The sequence below is a fragment of the Manacus vitellinus genome, unplaced genomic scaffold (genome assembly GCF_001715985.3).
Source record: "Manacus vitellinus isolate BGI_N305 unplaced genomic scaffold, ASM171598v3 ctg7180002428250_pilon, whole genome shotgun sequence".
Classification (NCBI taxonomy): Eukaryota; Metazoa; Chordata; class Aves; order Passeriformes; family Pipridae; genus Manacus; species Manacus vitellinus.
The window spans coordinates 13,643-20,463 of record NW_021937706.1 but is presented as its reverse complement, the minus strand read 5'-3'; positions in this window follow the sequence as shown (position 1 = coordinate 20,463).

The following is a 6,821-nucleotide window of genomic DNA, read 5'->3' as shown; positions in this document are numbered from 1 at the left end:
CTTTTGAGAATTGGGTCTGTGAACTTTTAAATTGGTATGTTAGCGATAAAAAACCCTTTTGCCCAGAGGAGGGTTTTTATGCCGTTATATGGTTAGAAGCCAGTGAAAATACCCACCTGTTTCCTTTAAGGAAAAGAAGGAAGCAAATGGACTCTGATAAAGATTCAGAGTCATGGAGCTCCCCTCCATCTTATCCATCAGATGTAGAACCAGATTCTCCCCCTAGACGAAGAACCAGAAGTCAGAGAGAGGTCACCCAAATGTATCCCTTGAGAGAAGTACCCATGGAGAGACCCAACCCTAGAGTAGGGTATGTATCGCTACCCCTAAATTCCACAGACTTGCGAGACTTTAAAAGAAACGAAATGGGGAGTTTAATCGAAGACCCCATCGGAGTGGCTGAAAGACTAGACCAATTTCTAAGACCCAATCTTTACACCTGGGATGAAATGCAATCAATCTTAAGTCAATTATTTACTACTGAAGAACAGAAGATGATTAGGCGAGCTGGGATGAGAGTCTGGGATAAGCAGCACGCCCAGGGACCACAGGCAGATACAAAGTGGCCACTTCAAAGACCTGATTGGAATAACCAAGAACCGGCCGACAGAACTAATATGCAAGATTTGAGAACAATAGTGATTCAGGGTATTAGAGAATATGGTCAAAATATCAACAAAGCATTTAACAAGATGCAAAAGAAGGATGAAAGTCCTACTGAATGGTTGGAAAGATTGAGAAAAGCTCTCCAGGGGGATTTGAGTGTCAACCCTGATGAACCAGTAGGACGAGTATTGCTTAAGCTACAGTTTGTAGCAAAATCATGGGAAGACATTAGAAAGAAAATTGAAAAATTAGAAAACTGGCAAGATAGAGAGCTAGATGAGTTGTTGAGAGAAGCCCAGAGAGTATATGTAAAGAGAAAGAAAGAGAGTGATAAGACCAGGCGAGAACAGGGAAGTTGTTTAAGAAGTCTTGAAAGAAGAATAAGACAGTTAAAAGAGCTCAAAATGAAGTTCCCATAAACAGGAGTCCACCTTTCAGTACAGGTGAACTCCTGCTTATCACCTTATCCCTTAACCATGGAAGATGAACAACAAATAAACTCAAATGTTTGGTATTCTACCTAAAAGAGGCCTTCTGGGCATTTCCTCTAAAAGAACAAAGTAAAAATTATTTAAGTCATTAAAGAATGGACAGAAAACTTTGAGTATAAAATGAGAATACCACACCCCCTGACATCCCAAAAGCTTGGGAAAAGTAGAAAGAGTGAATGGGGATCTTAATGCTACTATATTTAATGCTGCTCTATAATATACCATCATTAAGACAAAGATGAGGCACATACCAAAAAGTTGGTATGTTGTTCATTAAGTGGATATACTGTGAGTACATATATTTAACAAGACTGTAAAAATGTAAAAACACCAATCCGAACTGCAGGACGTGGATGGACAAATGCCAGTTGCATTGAAAGACTAATGAATCCCCCACACTGGAAAATGGTCAGCACTCCTGGAGACACCAAACTAATCTTAAGAAAATAAGTTATGATAAAGACATTGAGCAATTTCTTTGCTGCCTTACCTTTTTGAAATTAAGTGTCTACTAGCATTTATTGTGGCATTCATTTTATCTCTGCTTGTATATTATTTATGGAAGATCGCAAAGTGGGGCACAAGAATCTGTTAAAATATGTTGGACTAGGTTTTAACATAACATATAGGAAACACGCAGATCCAGAAGACATTGATACCCGAGATATAAGAGTGTGGTGTAATACACCAAGTTGTAAATGTTATCCATTTGTTTGTTTCAAGTGTAAAAAGTGCCAAGAGAAATGGTGGAAGCACTGTAGATCCGGATATCCTCCTAGGGGAGTCTGTGATCAGTGCTATCGATCAGAACGAAATTTTACTAATTGGGCATTAAAACAACTAGAAAAAAGGGGAATTCCGTGGGGATCCCTCAGATATTGGGATTATTACAATTTAGGAGTCAACCCTCAATATTTCTGTTATGAAGAATTCAGAGTACCAGCTCCTTTCGTAGTAGATATAGTCAAAGTCCAGTGCCGACGGGACATCAGTGCCGTGCCGTGTACTGGGTACATGGTAAAGGCCGCCTCGTGGTCCGCATATACAGTACGTCTCACTAAAAAAGGGCATATTCCTGCTTGGGACCCCTGCTGCCGAGAAGATGGAACACCCTGTGACTCGGAGCAATCGAGCCGACAGGCGAGGCAGAGGAGGAAACCCCGAAAAGAGGAAGAGGCTAAGCTGTGAGACACGAAAGCCACGATGGCCGAACTCCCCCAGGACTGGTGAAGGTAAAAGGGCTGGTAATAGTCAAATTAATAGAAGAATCAGTAAAAGTCAAAGTGTTTCTCTAGGCACTGTTTACATAATCGCTGTCCCTATTGTACTATTGGCAATACCAACATACGCAGGAAATCCACATGAACCTATGATGTGGAAAATTGTTAATTTGCAGGATTCAAAAGTCATACAAAATCGTACTACATCAGGGAATAGTTGGAACTTTACAGTACATTTACATTCCTTAGTCCCCATTGAAGCTGGAGGTTGTTATAGAAAAACCTGTTCACACGTGGCTATGAGACAAGCTCAATGCAAAGCATTTTACATTTGTCCAGCCTCAAATCCTGGCAAAGGATATTGCAATTACCCGGGGCATTTTTATTGTGGTTATTGGGGCTGTGAGACAATTGCATCTGACTGGGACACACCTGGAGATAAATATATAAGTGTAGTTTGGGGACCCCCTGGTTGTGTTAAACCAAGACATGGTTATGATGGGGTAGTACAAGGGTCTTGTAACAGTCCGATTTGTTGGAGAATCGAGATAAAAGTCAAACAACCAGAAAGTGATGAATGGCTACTGGGAAGGATATGGGGAATTAGGTTCTGGGAACCCGGATCAGATAGGGGAAGCCTTTTTAAAATCATTAAAGAAAGAGTCCCTTACGACCCTCTCCCAGTAGGACCGAATCCGATTTTAAATCCTCGGGTACCCCAAAAAGTTATTCCAACCCTTTCCCCCGAAAAACACAACCCTTTGATTGCTGCTAAACCTACTCCCAATGCTGCTAAATCTTTTACTGAACCCTCTATATCTGAGCTGTCAGAACCTAAAGACCCCTTATGGGATTTGATGCAAACTTCGTAACCAAACCTTACATTAGATTGCTGGCTATGTTATAACGTCAGGCCGCCTTATTTTGAAGCAATAGGAAAACCTAATAAGGTCCGATGGTCAAATGGATCAAATCCTCTAGAATGCAAATGGGAGGAGCAAAGAAATCATACTCAGGGGATAACAATACAAATAGTAACAGGTAAAGGCAGATGTATTGGAACTATCCCTATTGAGTACCAATCCCTATGTAATGAAACTATCTCTAAATGGGTCATAGGACAACATAGAAATAAAAGTGATAAATGAGTAATACCATCAGGAGGAGCAAAATGGGTATGCTCAGACATAAGAGTAACTCCATGCTTATCTCTTAATGTCTTTAATGAAAGTGTATTTTGTATCCAAGTAATTATCATACCCAGGATCATGTATCACACCTCAGAAGAAGTATTTCAACATTTTGAAGGAGAATTTCCTAGACAGGTCAGAGAACCCGTCACCGCGGTAACTATAGCAGGTTTGTTGCTTGCAGGAGCGGGAGTAGGAACTGGAATAGCCTCTTTGGTAAAGGGAAAAGAAATACAAGACTTACAGTTGGCTGTCCATGAAGATTTAGCAAGAATAGAACAATCCATACAAAACTTAGCTACGTCTGTCAAGTCATTATCAGAAGTAGTTCTACAGAATAGAAGGGGACTAGATCTATCATTCCTAAAAGAAGAGGGATTATGTGTAGCCCTTAAAGAAGAATGCTGTTCCTATGCTGACCATACAGGAGTAGTACAAGACGCTATGGCAGAGTTAAGGAAGCGGTTAGAACAAAGAAAGAGAGATAGAGAAACCAATCGATCGTGTTATGAGAAATGTTTCACCATGACTAACCACTCTACTCTCAACCCTAGCAGGATCAATAATCATGATCATACTGGGACTAATGTTTGGACCATGCATTTTAAAATATATTTTACGCTTTATTACAGAACGTTTTGAAATTGTAAAATTATTAATGCTTACTTCGAGATACAGTATTGTAGCCACTGATGAGCCTGATGATGAGTGTGAAATAACGCATTGTGTTTGTGATAATAGTTGTAATCATAGTAAAAGAAAATTTGCTTGCTCTCAAAGGGAACAAGAAAGTAATGTTTGATAAACAAATAATCATAAAGATAAAAAGGGGAGATTGTAATAGACTATGCTGAGTGGTATTGTTTATCAAACAGGATGTATAGCTTAACCGCTAAGCTAAGCTGAAGCAAGTGCTAAACCACAAAGAACTGTGCTAATGCTTAAGCAAGATATACCTTAAGATTGCTAAATGTTCCAAGAAATGCAAGAACAACCCATATAAGGAGGACAAAAGCCACAAGAACCAAAGGGCAGAAAGAGGAAGATGTCTTACTTCAGCCTCAACGACCACCGGGAGGCAGAAAAGACCCCCTAGCAACAGCCCAGGCATGCGCAGAGTACAATTGTCACATCACGGAAAGCGGAACTAAAAGGATATAAAAAGAGACTGTCTTAGCATGATATTGCGGCAGTTGGTGGAGCGGTGACTCCCCTGTCGCCCAGCGCTGCACTTTGCTCATATTCTCTTGCTGTAATTAATAAATTCTAATTGGTATATTGATCCGTTGTGGTCTAATTTATAACACTGCCTATTTAATGAAATTAAAATTATTCTTCTGGGGAGAGGCGAGCATTGGGCTGGTTTAGTTTTAGCTTTTTTCGATGTTTTTGTGGTTTTTTCCCTCGGAAGCCCCCGAGGGCGCCTGAGGGGGTGCGTGGGGCGGGGGCCACGGGCGGGGCGGCAAGGCGGGAGCGCGCAGGGGCTGCTGGGGGGGCGACTGAGGGCGGGGGGTGTCCCGTGTGGGGGGGACGCGCGCCGGGGTTGGGGGTCCCGAGCGTGGGGAAGCGGGTCTGGGGCTTCCCCGGGGCTCAGGAGAGCGGCCAGCGGTGCCTCCGCCCCGTCCCTGCCCGCGCTGGGCGGCCCGTTCCGGCCGTCGTTTGGGCTCTGGAGGGTGTTGTTACCCCGGGGGGGAACTAAGGGGGTTGTTGTTCTAGGGGGAAAGGAAGGGGGTTGTTACCCCGGGAGCACAAAGGGGGTCGTTTCCACAGGGAGTGGGATAAAGGGGGTTGTTGTCCTGAGGGGTCACAAAGGGAGTTGTTACCCCGGGGATGGACCCAGAGACAGGGCTCTATACCCTTCTCCTGCAGTGTCTAAGCAGGAATTTGAGCCATACTAAATCCTAACTTTTAGGAATGGGCTTCCTCAAACCACCCTGTCAGTTGCTGCAGTGAAGTTCCAGGGTCTGTCAGCGATGCCTGTGAAATGGGCCTAAAGTTTGACGGCCTGAGCCCCAAGGAGCAAGAACTGAGGTGGTTTTTGCTCTGTTTTCTTCAGCAGACATGAAGGTCGTCCCCTGTGAAACACTGGGGCAGAATAAGGAGCCTGTTTCCAACCTGGACTTCCAGCAGATGGGAAGAGGAATGGCCTGGCCTTGACAGGGGTGGGCCCAGCCCTGAGGGTGAGCTCAGGCGGTTTGGTTGAGGTTTGTTGCATGTGCAGAGCATGGGATGGCTCGTTCTCCAAAATGTTGGGTTGCTGGCAGGTCCCTGACACTGGTGGTGGATGATTTGAGAAAGAGGATTGAGATTGTCCAGCTGTCTCCAGAATTACAGAGTGGTTTGGGTTGGAAGGGACCTTAAAGCTCATCCAGTCCCACTGCCTGCCATGGGCAGGGACCCCTTCCACTAGCCCAGGCTGCTCCAACTTGGCCTTGGACACTTCCAGGGATGGGGCAGACACAGCTTCTCTGACCAACCTGTGCCAGGGCCTCCCCTCCCTCACAGGGAAGGATTTCTTCATGCTATCTAATCTAAATCTGCCCTCCTTCATCTTAAAACCATTGTCCCTTGTCCTGTCACTCTCTGTCCCCCTAAAAAGTCCCTCTCCCACCTCTGGAGATTTTCAAGAAGGTCCTAAGTCCCCTGCTCTGAGTTAGCCCTGTTGGAATGTTTGTCAGGGGGAGTGGAGAATGAGCTGGATATTTTCCAGAGACCCCTTTCAATCCTCAAGAGGAGCTTTACCCCCAGAAAAAAATGATCTGCCAACATTTCATTTGATTTTTCCTTCTAGCACTTGACTTGTGTTTCCAAAAAGAACTAGCAAATCTATGCAGGACTTGGAAGTAACTTCCCACACCAGTTGGTTGGGATATGACAGCACTGTGAAAAGTGATTCCTGGAGATGATCAAGGACCTGAGGGTGCAACGAAATGTTCCAGAGAAGGGATGGCTCATTTGAAAGGAATTAGATCAGGAAGAGGGCAAAGCAAGGACATGCAGGAAAGAAAGCAAAAGAGGAGGCAAAGCACCTTCCCTGCACTAGACCTCTTAATTCCTCTTTTTATTTTCAAGCCTTTGGCAAAACTCTTCTTTCTTGCCTTCTCCTCTCTTCCTTTTCTCTCCCTTTGTTCCCATAGGTGGTGGTAGTTTGGGCTTTAAATGTATCAAACCCCCAAGGCTTAACACTGGTTTGAGAAGTGGTGTGGGATCAAGGATTGTGCCAGTGCTTATTTGCTCTTTGAAATAAAAGCGCTCAGAAATATTTCTGATCTGAATTCAGTTTAACACTTAGGATTGGTTTGAAACTAAGGAAA